At 43.1% G+C, this 12,432-nt stretch overlaps 1 long non-coding RNA gene across 2 annotated transcripts; it reads left to right on the forward strand.

Moving 5' to 3' along the window:
• Positions 1–5,729: 5,729 nt before the first annotated feature.
• On the forward strand, positions 5,730–8,878 carry LOC309533471. 2 transcript variants are annotated; one of them, XR_014220252.1, is made up of 3 exons: positions 5,730–5,861; positions 6,814–6,886; positions 8,519–8,878. It is a non-coding gene; the product is annotated as an uncharacterized lncRNA (long non-coding RNA). The 2 variants fall into 2 exon arrangements; XR_014220253.1 differs by lacking the exons at positions 5,730–5,861; positions 6,814–6,886 and adding an exon at positions 7,651–7,744.
• Positions 8,879–12,432: the final 3,554 nt, after the last annotated feature.

Raw genomic sequence — 12,432 nt, forward strand, 5'->3', positions numbered from 1 at the left:
ACCAGGTGACTTGTGTGCCTGCTTAGGACAGTTAGGAGACTTCCCTTTGACAGCCCTTCAAAACGGAGGACTGTCCTCTGCAAAGTAGGGTGCATGGCCACCCTAGGCTACACATGGTCAAGGCTTTCATACCACACCCATGGGGCTTCAGTAGAAAAAGCCTTGCTCGTCTAACTATGATTCATGTTGGGACCTGCTGATCTGAACAAGCCCGGGGCAATCTAAATGGATTTGTAAGAAGAAGCCAAGCCCAAGGATGCCAGAATAAAATTAAGCAGCTGAAAAAAGTAAATAAAAATGGCCTCTGGTTGCATCATGGGGACAGCTGGGTAGACTCACCAGGGGTTTGGACTAGCTGACCCTTGGTGTCCCTTCCAAATCTAGGATTCTATGAATCTATGATTCTTGCTTTATGAGCAAGCGAAACAAGCTGCAGAACTCAGGCAGGGTTGCAAATGCTTTCCACATTAGGAAGCGGGGGGTCTATATCTGCAAATCTCTGGCAATAATGAAAGCCAAGTGCTGTGCAAACAGAAGAGTAAAATGTCAGATCAAGTCCTGACAAGTCTCTGCTGTAAATTGAATTATCGGCCATGCTCTTGTCTTGTACTGTTCTCATTCTCTCAAATGATAAACAGCATCCATCATATCATCATGTCTGGAAGCCAAACCAGGAACTCCTTTACATTGTGTAGCCAGCGAGAGAGAAAATGCATCTGTCTGCTTTTCTGCATTACTTCAACTCCCTCATGCCTGATACCTTCTTGTTTCATTGCACTGGGATCAATGCCTTAGGTCCCCAAATGGCTTATACCAACATTTGCCAACCTGGTGCCCTCCAACTCTTTTGGATTACAACTCCCAATGCCGGCTGGTGCTGATGGGTAGTTGTAATACAAAACCTCTGGAGAACATCAGGCGAAGGCTGGTTTATGGATTGAAGTTGAATCTTGACAAGACAGAAGTACTGTTTTGGGGGGACTGGGGGTGGGCTGGTGTGGAGGACTCCCTGGTCCTGAATAGGGTAACTGTGCCCCTGAAGGACCAGGTGCGCAGCCTGGGAGTCATTTTGGACTCACAGCTGTCCATGGAGGTGCAGGTTAATTCTGTATCCAGGGCAGCTGTCTACCAACTCCACCTGGTACGCAGGCTGAGACCCTACCTGCCCGCGGACTGTCTGGCCAGAGTGGTGCATGCTCTAGTTATCTCCCGCTTGGACTACTGCAATGTGCTCTACATGGGGCTACCTTTGAAGGTGACTCGGAAACTACAACTAATCCAGAATGCGGCAGCAAGACTGGTGACTGGGAGCGGCTGCCGAGGCCACGTAACACCGGTCTTGAAAGACCTACATTGGCTCCCAGTACGTTTCCGAGCACAATTCAAAGTGCTGGTGTTGACCTTTATAGCCCTAAACGGCCTCGGCCCAGTATACCTGAAGGAGCATCTCCACCCCCATCATTCTGCCTGGACATCTTAGGTCCAGCACCGAGGGCCTTCTGGTGGTTCCCTCATTGCGAGAAGCAAAGCTACAGGGAACCAGGCAGAGGGCCTTCTCAGTAGTGGCGCCCACCCTCTGGAACGCCCTCCCATCAGATGTCAAAGCGATAAATAACTACCTGACATTCAGAAGACATCTTAAGGCAGCCCTGTTCAGGGAAGTTTTTAATGTGTGATATTTTAGTGTATTTTTGGTTTCTATGGAAGCCGCCCAGAGTAGCTGGGGAAACGCAGCCAGATGGGCGGGGTACAAATAAATTATTATTATTATTATTATTATTATTATTATTATTATTATTATTATTATTACTATTATTATACTTTCACTATTCCACACATGAAGGACTTGCCACCAGCAAGGTCCTCACACCTCATCTTAGTCATATGGACTTGGTTTTCCTAGAACAGAATACCGGCTTTAAATTTGGTGGTGGTGGTGGTGTTGTGGTTGTCGTTTGCCAAATCACTCTCAGCATCTGAGCCATGTTTTGAGAATCATTTCATTCATTCTCCATTCCATTGAAACCTTACACCTTTTCTCTTAGAATTTATAGTCTGAGTGTCTGTGGTTGTTTTTCTTCTTGCAAGCTTTTGGATGGAATTGCGTCCAGTCCTGATCTACCTATCTCTCTGACTCTGATGCTGTTAAGCAAGTTGGGGAATCTGTGGCCCTCAATAGGTTGCTAAACGCTTATTCTTGCCATCCTTGACCACTAGTTATGTAGGCTGGGGTTGGTGGCCGCTAGAGTTCAACAGCATCCAAATCCCTGTTGCAAAGGCATGCACACTCTGGTCATTTGTTACATACACTGTCATTTCTGCAAGAACCATTTACCTGGATGCAAAGGCAGATTGTGAAGTGTCTGTTTCAAGGCTGTTTTATACAATGTAAAGAAGCCAGTTACTGTAAGAAAACAACCTGTTTCCCTTCACAAGGGTTGTCTCTATTCAGAAACCAAACCATGAAGCTCCAAATATGTCAAAACGAGGCAATGAAAAACAAACATTTTTCCCCTTTGTGGTCAATACACTACGCTTTGATTTTGATATCTGCTGAACTCTTGACCCAAAATGCTCACATTATGCACGTTTATGATGAATGTCAATGACCGTTCTGTTCTAATCGAATGTGAAGTTATGAAATGTTTGGGAGCAGAAGGACTGAATTTGGGAACTAATCTAATAGATTCCATTCAAATCCCTCCCTCTCACCCAGCATAGGCAGTGTAGCAGGCAGCTTTTTATTTGTGTATATTATTTGCAGCTGAGGTTTTCGTTGCCGTTGCAAACTGACAGCAGTCATGTTCGCCCTCCATATAACCTGGGGAGTTCAGACCTGGGCTTTTTTTGTTGTCGCTGTTAGCATAATTGCTCTTCCCACAGTGCCTGCTGCACAGTTTGTAAGCTCATTTCGAGTTCTGCTGTGGGGATTAGTGATAACACTCCCTATTGTACAGTGTGTCTTATTATTTAAAATCCGAAAGAGAACAAAGGCAGTTTGGTTCTTCTTCTGAACCTTGTGGATAGAATAATATTTCCCGAGAACAGTGTTGAAACACCCCCACCCCCAAATCCTGTCTATCTACTATTTGCTCTGTTTGGCCAATAAAGGGCAAAGCCAATGTTAAAGATGATGAATCATGATAATTTATGCTTTATTAAGTGTCTGCCCCTTAGAGAGTCCTGTGGCATTAAGGTGTTCCATGGGGGTAGTGAGATATCTTTCTATTTACATCCCTACATCTAGGATCTAGCTATATGGCGGAACAATTTGGTGTGGGAGGAATGTAGTCTGCTAGAATGTAACCCCAGCAGCATTCTATTTATATTACGTGAAGATTATTTAGCCAAGAAACAGCAGCAAATCAATCACATTTTTCATGCTACAGTATTTCACCATTCTGTCAAAGGGAACATCCTTTAGCTTTAAAGGATCATTTTGCCCTATATGTATCAAGTTTTGGTAAATCGTATGCATGCTTGCTTATTTATTTATTTAATTGATATACCACCCTTCATCCAAAGATCTCAGAGCTGTTTACAAGATAAAAATACAGGATAAAAGCCAAAGTGAATAGTTAAAACAAAAAAACAAAACAATAACTCCTCTTCCCACAAACACATTTAAAAGGTCCTAGAATATTAATCAACCTAGTTGAAGAGGAATGCTTTTGCCTGGTGTGTAAAGATGTATAATAAAGGCACCAAGCCAGCTTCCCTGGAGAGAGCACTTCACAAACAGGGAGCCACCACCACATATAAGGCCCGTCCTTGCATTGCCACCCTCCAGATCTCTCATGGAGACACACAAAGAAGGGCCTCAGATTATTGTTACAGGGTCCAGGTCAGTTCATATGGGGAGAGGCGGTCCTTGAGGCACAGTGGTACCTCGGATTACATACGCTTCAGGTTACAGACGCTTCAGGTTACAGACTCCGCTAACCCAGAAATAGTACCTCGGGTTAAGAACTTTGCTTCAGGGTGAGAACAGAAATTGTGCTCTGACGGCATGGCAGCAGCGGGCGGCCCCATTAGCTAAAGTGGTGCTTCAGGTTAAGAACAGTTTCAGGTTAAGAATGGACCTCCAGAACGAATTAAGTACTTAACCCGAGGTACCACTGTATTGTGTTCCTGAGCCATTTAAGGCTTTATAGGTCAAAACCAGGACTTTGAATTGGGCCTGGAAGCAAATTGGCAGCCAGTAGACTAGGCCAGGATCTGTGTAATATGCTCGCACCGCGTTGCCCCAGTGAGCAACCTGACTCCCAAACTCTGCATCAGCTGAACTTTCCAAACAGTCTTTAGAGGCAGCCCTACGTAAAATGATTTTTTAGCTAAATAATGTATATTCTGTTGAGTATAATGGTCTCTAAGCAGTTTAATGGTACTGTCACAAACGTTTTCATGGGAAAAGCTTTGGGAAATCAGACTTGCAAATCTTCAGTTTCATCCCACCGTCTCTTAGCTTCTGGAAATCGGGGTGAAGCTAAGTCTTCACCCCATCTCTGCCCAGCCCATTATATAGCCAAACCCTCTTACATTTCAGCTGGACAATTTGATGTCACATTCTTCACACCATGCCTGTCCTTTGTAACCAAATGACAGTGTGGTAAAGATCAGGGCTCCAAAGCTTCACCTTTGAGGGGGAAGCCTAGACACGGACAAAGCCAGAAGACTGGATGTTAAACAGCTGGTGCCTACTCTATATTCATAACCAAGATGGGGCAAAAGACTAGGATTGACATTTGAACTGCAACCTCTAGGCACTGACATTATGAGGTCACAAATTCCATTCATGAAAAAGACAACCTGTAGTAGGATGGCCTCAATTCTCCTGACCTCAAATCCCTTTTACCCTCTGTTGTTCTTCCACGCTCACACCCTACCAGGTTTGGTGCCTGATGTGCAAATAAGGCCAATAATGGTACTGTCACAAACGTTTTCATGGGAAAAGCTTTGGGAAATCAGACTTGCAAATCTTCAGTTAGACATGGTAGAAAGAGAAGAGGTAAGCCAAACCTCTCACTTGACCAAATATGCATTCAGCCAGATCCCAGAAATGCAAGGTTGGCAGGGTAAATCCATATTTAATCACGACTAGTTCATATTTCATTTGTTAACAACATGCGCTGGCAGATGGCGGCAGGAGTAGGATCAGCCCAAGGTATTCTATTGCCTGGGGCAAAATAGCAAGTGGTGTCTTGTCACATCAAGGCAGAGTAATAATAATAATAATAATAATAATAATAATAATAATAATAATAATAATAATAATTTATTATTTATACCCCGCCCATCTGGCTGGGCTTCCCCAGCCACTCTGGGTGGCTTCCAAAAAATATTAAAATACTGTGATACAGAATGACCAAGTCATTCTGGCACCCAAGGCAAAGAAAATATCCCACTAGTACCCACAGGTGCCACCTGCTGAAGAAGGGGGGGGGAGGTGTCAGGACATTGGAGGAGCTGGGGGTGGAGTTGAGTGCAGCAGCTGCACACAAGTAAACATTTTGGGTATTAAAGGGATGATTTTTCTCCACCTACCCCTTGTTCATTTTTTTACAGTGGTTCAGTTTCTGTCTACTGTCCAATCAGCAACTGCTTTTGTGCTCCCCCCCGAAAAGTGCTTCTTTCTTCTTGCTTATAGGATTGCAGTGACAGGGGATGTCATGGCCAACATGATGATAGCACAATGCCATCATGTAGCCTGAACCACATTTCCCGCCAGACCTGGAAGACATGGCCAATGGCTAGGGATGATGGGAGTTGTCATTCAACAACATCTGGAGTTTCCTGACATTTGATGCAGCCCATCAAGATGAGCTATGTTGTTTTGTTACAAAGGCAAATTCAGAATGAAGGTTGGGAGCACTCACTCTGAATTGTTGAACACATTCAACCCTGTTTCAAATTGTTGAAATGGGGATTGCTTTGTTGTTGTTGTTGTTGTTGTTGTTGTTGTTGTTGTTGTTACTATTATTACAGTTTGGGGAACCTTTGTGAAAAACAACCCATTTTAGCTCAGTATTCATTTCTTCTGCTACCTATATCAATTACAGTGGTACCTCGGGTTACATACGCTTCAGGTTACAGACTCCACTAACCCAGAAATAGTGCTTCAGGTTAAGAACTTTGCTTCAGGATGAGAACAGAAATCGTGCTCCGGCAGCACGGCAGCAGCAGGAGGCCCCATTAACTAAAGTGGTGCTTCAGGTTAAGAACAGTTTCAGGTTAAGTACGGACCTCCAGAACGAAATAAGTACTTAACCCGAGGTACCACTTATTTGTTTTAAAAGCCATGTGATTTTTTAAATCCTAATAAATTAAAATTGGCTGGAGCAAACACAAAACCCCAGTGGCAAAAACTGAAAAAATTGGAATCATTTTTGTCCCAGGTTTTTTTTTTTCCTTTCAAAAAGAACACCCTGGGTGGGATTCACGCAACGAGCCCTGTCAGTGGAAGCCATGAGCAAGGACTTCCACTAGTATCATGGGGCTTTTCCCCTTTCCTCCCCCAGCATGCTCCTGCACCACCGAAATTGGCTTTTTGAGGGGTTAGGAGAACTCTCAGGACAGTACATGGTGGAGCAGAAAGGGAATCATTTCATCTGGAAAGCAGAAATGCTTTCACAAATAGAGCAATTGGAAGAGTGCATAGCTGAAGTCTACCCCCTGTCTGGGCACTTAAAATCTACATCACTGAATCAGTTTTTGTTAGGAGCTTTTCCCCCCTCGCCTACTTACATTTGTGAGAGCAAACAACAAAACATTCTGCTTGTAAAATTAATTTTCCTTGTTTCCTTTTCGTCACAGGCACCTTTTGTACTGAAAATAGAGAGTGGCTGTAAATACATGAAATGTGGAGATGTTGTCTCCTACTGTGCAGGTGACTATGCCCTAGAAAGGATTGCATTGTAAGTTTACCTCTGTGTAAATCCTGCAGTGAAAAAGCACACCGGTGGCATAATTTTATCCTCAGAAGTCTGGGTGAGAGTTAATACATCAAGATAAGGATTTAAATATTTATTTGGAAATGCGCATTTAAATATATACATATATATGTTTAGAGAAAATAGACATCCAAATATGCATTCGAATACATATTAAATACATGTTTTGAGGCATTTTTTTAAAATGTAGATTAAGGCAGAAATTGAGGAGAACAGAATTATGGGAAGAAACATGTAAATGTTGCATAGTCTGGAAAGAGATAGATTTCTAGATGTAAATGTGTTATAGACTGGAGAGAGATATATTTGTCTATCCCTCCTCACCGCTCTCTTGCTTCTCATACTGAAACCTCATCCCACCGTCTCTTAGCTTCTGGAAATCAGGGTGAAGCTAAGTCTTCACCCCATCTCTGCCCAGCCCATTATATAGCCAAACCCTCTTACATTTCAGCTGGACAATTTGATGTCACATTCTTCACACCATGCCTGTCCTTTGTAACCAAATGACAGTGTGGTAAAGATCAGGGCTCCAAAGCTTCACCTTTGAGGGGGAAGCCTAGACACGGACAAAGCCAGAAGACTGGATGTTAAACAGCTGGTGCCTACTCTATATTCATAACCAAGATGGGGCAAAAGACTAGGATTGACATTTGAACTGCAACCTCTAGGCACTGACATTATGAGGTCACAAATTCCATTCATGAAAAAGACAACCTGTAGTAGGATGGCCTCAATTCTCCTGACCTCAAATCCCTTTTACCCTCTGTTGTTCTTCCACGCTCACACCCTACCAGGTTTGGTGCCTGATGTGCAAATAAGGCCAATACCAGACCAAGGATTTTCTTACAGTGTTAGACTACACTTTACAGTATTAGTCTACCCAAAGTGTAGTCTAACACTGCAGATCCTCCAAGTGTCCCTATTTTCCAGGGAAGTCTCTGATCCATAGAAGCCATCTCAGTTTCTGAATTGATCCTGGAATGTCCCACATTTCCTTAGGATGTCCCTATTTTCGCTGGAGAAATGTTGGAGGGTTTGGAGTTATCCAACCCCCAAGCAGTCTGAAGGTAATCCTGTACAGTGGTACCTCAGGTTAAGTACTTAATTCGTTCCGGAGGTCCGTTCTTAACCTGAAACTGTTCTTAACCTGAAGCACCACTTTAGATAATGGGGCCTCCCGCTGCCGCTGCGCAGCTGGAGCAAAATTTCTGTTCTCATCCTGAAGCAAAATTCTTAACCTGAGGTACTATTTCTGGGTTAGCGGAGTCTGTAACCTGAAGCATATGTAACCTGAGGTACCACTGTATAGGAAAGTAACCTGAAGCATATGTAACCTGAGGTACCACTGTATAGGAAAGTTTTTAAAATGTTTTATTCTGTTTTTATATGTGTTGGAAGCTGCCCAGAGTGGCTGGGGCAACCCAGTCAGAAGTGCGGAGTATAAATAGTAAAATTATCCTTATGGAATGGGACTTCCCTCTTTTCATCAGAAAAATGTTGGAGGGTATGATGCTATTAAAAAAACGACAATGGTGTGCTCACCAGCAAATGGTTTGGTTCCATCCTAGGTGCCACATGGATCTAGGCTGCTTCTGGAGAGAAAACTCAGTTCTGACCATCGTCTAAGGGAGACTTGAAAGTCCTCGTCTACTCTGTTCCCATTCAGGATTCTGAAGGGGGAGAGGAAAGGCGCTGTTATTATTCCTGCCATGGAGTCGTACCATCCCCAGAGCCTTCTGCTGAAGCAATATGCCCTCTTTATCACCCTCCCACATCCCTAATCTGTCTCAGCGGCATCATTCAACAGCCCTTCATCTCCACACCGGATTCTGGCCCCAGCGGGCGGCCGTTGTCCAATATGGCCTATGGAGCTCACCAGAGGCAATAATGGGCCTGTTATGCTTCATTAAAAGGGTCATTTGGCTTAAGCCTCATGCCTCCTCCCCCTGTTAATCCTGATATTGAAAGGGTCTCAAGCAAAGGAGGAGGAGCGAACGGGGCGGGGTGGGGGAGACCGAACTCTGAATACACAAAAGCTAGAGGAATGGCAAGCGGCAGTAACCTAGCAACAGTGTCTCAGGATTTGAATGTAATTATCCCTCCAACGTGATAAATACTCTGAAGGACTCCTTATGTGGAGATCATACTAAACAAGTCTTTGAAATTACCCTCATCAAATATTGATCGAGGGAGAGGTTTGGGGGGGGGGGAGAAAGGGAAAGGGAAAAGGAAGAAAAGGCCCAGCAAAATCCAGCAAGCCCATGGACTGTGGGTTAATGGGACAACACAGATTCATTAACATACAGCAATAGTACCAATAGTCTCAGCTGGCAACAAAAGGAACAGTCAAAAGCACAGCCATCAGGAAAGGCCGACGTATTGATTCTCCTTTTGTTTCATGTCCAGCATACAGAGCAGGAATCACGATAAACAGGATTTATCTTACCCAGCTGAACTGATGAAAGTTTAATTGTTGTGGAAGGTGAAAGGGTGTTCCCCAAAGGGAAGCATAAGTAGGGTAGAGGCTAGGATGGGAGTGCATCTTTACACATTAATAATCAGAAGGAATGCCTCCTTCTCACAGTGTGTGTGTGTACATTAGATATATCTCCTCAAATATCTGTTATAATCAAGGCACACCGGACTGGGAAAAGAGCTGATTTATTTGCTTGAGTGCGAGAGGAATGGATTTATTGCCCAGGGGTTAGCTTTTTGCGGCACTACACACCAGAGGTTACTGGGAATGGACTCCGTGGTACAAAACAACTTCACAAAGAACCCAGGTGACAAAGGAGCCAAGCAGTGGACGCCAGTCTTAGTCTGTGTATGCACCATACTTCTAAAGCACATTTAAAACAAGTGACTTCCCTTAAAGAATCCTGGGAACTGTAGTTTGTGAAGGGTGCTGACAACTGTTGTTCTGTGAGGCATAACCCACAATTCCCAGGATTCTTTGGGGAAAGTCATGTGCTTTAAGTGTACGGTGTGTGTGCAGCTTAACTCTGAAGAAATTAGGCACAATTTAATGAAACTTAGGGGCACAAGTTGCAGTCCTATACAGTGTAGTACATACACTCACCTAGGAATGTGAGCAATTGAACTCAACAGACTTTACTTTACTTTGAATAGAATAGGATTGCACTGTAAGTGTCTTACCACACTATTTTTTTTGGGGGGGGGAATTGTCCACCAGATGCCCTCAATAAATAATGCAATACCATAACATCAGGCCTTCGGAAATGATGTCAGGATGTGCCATGAACTTTTTTCAGTGTGTTTCTTTGGATACATTGGGAGGAGAGGAAGTAGGTTCATGGCAGGCCTGGCTCTGACCTACTTGTGTTTGCTGCAAGGTCTGAAGAGAGATGTGAAGCATGGCAAGCACTTCCACCCTTGCCATAGCTGTCTAGGGATGGGTGAGAAATTTGATTCAGTTTTGGAATTAAAGGTGAACTTACCTAATTCATTTTCTGAAATAATAAACTAACAGGAGCACAGTCATCTTTCAAAATCTGCACTTCCCTGAATTTTGCGATGCAATTTCCCCGCTAACTAATGTACACACATATGCATATACTAAAGCAGAGTGTGCATAAAGATATTAGTAAACATAGTAAATCTAGTAAACATAGCATACTAACAACTATATTGGGAAAAATTACCTCACAAAAATGTGTGGAAAGTGAGATCAATTAGCCAAAGTATGGAGGAGGTTCCACGAGCCTGTCCCAGAATGCACTGCAACTGAAAAGCCAAATTTAAGAAAGGAGTTTTTTTTAAGACTAAGTCTAATTAACCAAAGGCAAAATAATACTTTAAGAAAAGATACAAATGTTATGGATCTAGCTAAACAATGGACACATACTCTAAGATTTCAAGCGGAGAAACAGCAGGTTAAATCTGTTAACAGGTGCAGGTGAGTAACTAAGGAATAAAGGCCACACATTTGAGGTCTTTTCCACCCAGATGCTTGTGAGTAACAACTTGCCTGGCACAGCCAGTGGGTCAATTTGCACTTACATAGGAAAGCACTTTTAACAGGAAAGATGGGTGATTTGAGGTGCTGATTAGCACAAATTTTCCCCATCTTTATTGCAAATGTGACAGAAGAAAAGCAAAATGTTGTCAGCTCACATTAACAGTAGTAATAATAATAATCACAGGGTAACAAGAACATACACAGAAACTGCTCAGCTTTTCTGCTAGACAGCATCTCTCAACGGGCTGCTCAGCTTGTGGTTTCCCAAGTGGTGGGGTAGATGCTGTCTCCCCACTTAGAAGGAAAGAGAGAAGTTATGTATTTTAAAGAGACATATCCCCAGCAGGGTGGATCTGCATCACTAGAACCTACACACTTGCACAACTATATGCACGTACCGTACTGTGCATTTCAAACACTGACAAAGCAAGCATCACAATTGCATGAAGAGAGACCCACATTTATACATTTGGGGTGCTCATAGGCCCTCTTCAGACTAACAAGCTCACATGCATAGATGGGGCACAGGCAGTATACATTATCCCTACACTTCCATGTGTGCTTGCTACGTCATGTGACAATCAAGGAAGAATTGCTGGAGCTTATTTTTTAATAATGACCACAGAACTTAACAACCATGTAAATCATCTAGAACACTCTTCATCACGAAAGCTGTCCCCAAACAATGGACAAGGGCTAGAACAAGAACATAACTAGGAACTAGAATAGCATTTGTACTCCCCTCCCCCCAAAAAAAACTCCACCATTTGCTAGGCAACTGCCAATATAGATTCCATATAGGCAATCACTGGTCTCTAGGCCAGATGCTTGAGGGTCAAGCCAAGACTTCAGCCTGGGAATTTGCAAATCCAAGTTGATAGCCAATTACTTATAATGGTGTTGAGTTCTCCTGGAACAAAGTGAAGATAGTTATGCTCAAAGTTCTAGCAGTGATGTAATGCTGTGATTTGAAATGGTGACTTCACTCCCCTTGGATGAGTAAGAAGGAAATGTTAACTCAGATTAAGAGAATTAGACCTCAATTTGGGGAAGGCATTGTGAATGTTGGACTAAAGAACATACTGAATATTTAGACTGAGACCAGTGATCCCATATCCCTGGGTAAAATCCAGCTCTCTAGAAAATGAATCGGGATGATGACACTGAGCATGAAAAAAAGAGAAAAGGATAAACCTGGAACATTCAGAGGCTCTTACTGGTACTCGTTTTAAGAAGAAAAAGTTAAAATGTGCCCTAATTAATTTCCTTGCAATTTTGATACTGCCTCCTAATGCAGAGGCACAGAAATGGAACACTTCTGGAGCAAGGAGTAACCTATATTCCACCTCCTCCTGCTCTAAGGTGGCAGAATAAAAGAGCTCCTGCAGTAATCTTTTTCTAAGAGTTGCATTGTTAAAACCATCCTTAGGGAAATTCAAGCAGCATAATTGCTCTAGTCTGACTCTGTGTGCTAAGCTGCTTGAATTAAGTGGGTGTTTTGGA

Source organism: Podarcis vaucheri, assembly GCF_965113315.1.
Source record: "Podarcis vaucheri genome assembly, chromosome: 5".
NCBI lineage: Eukaryota > Metazoa > Chordata > Lepidosauria > Squamata > Lacertidae > Podarcis > Podarcis vaucheri.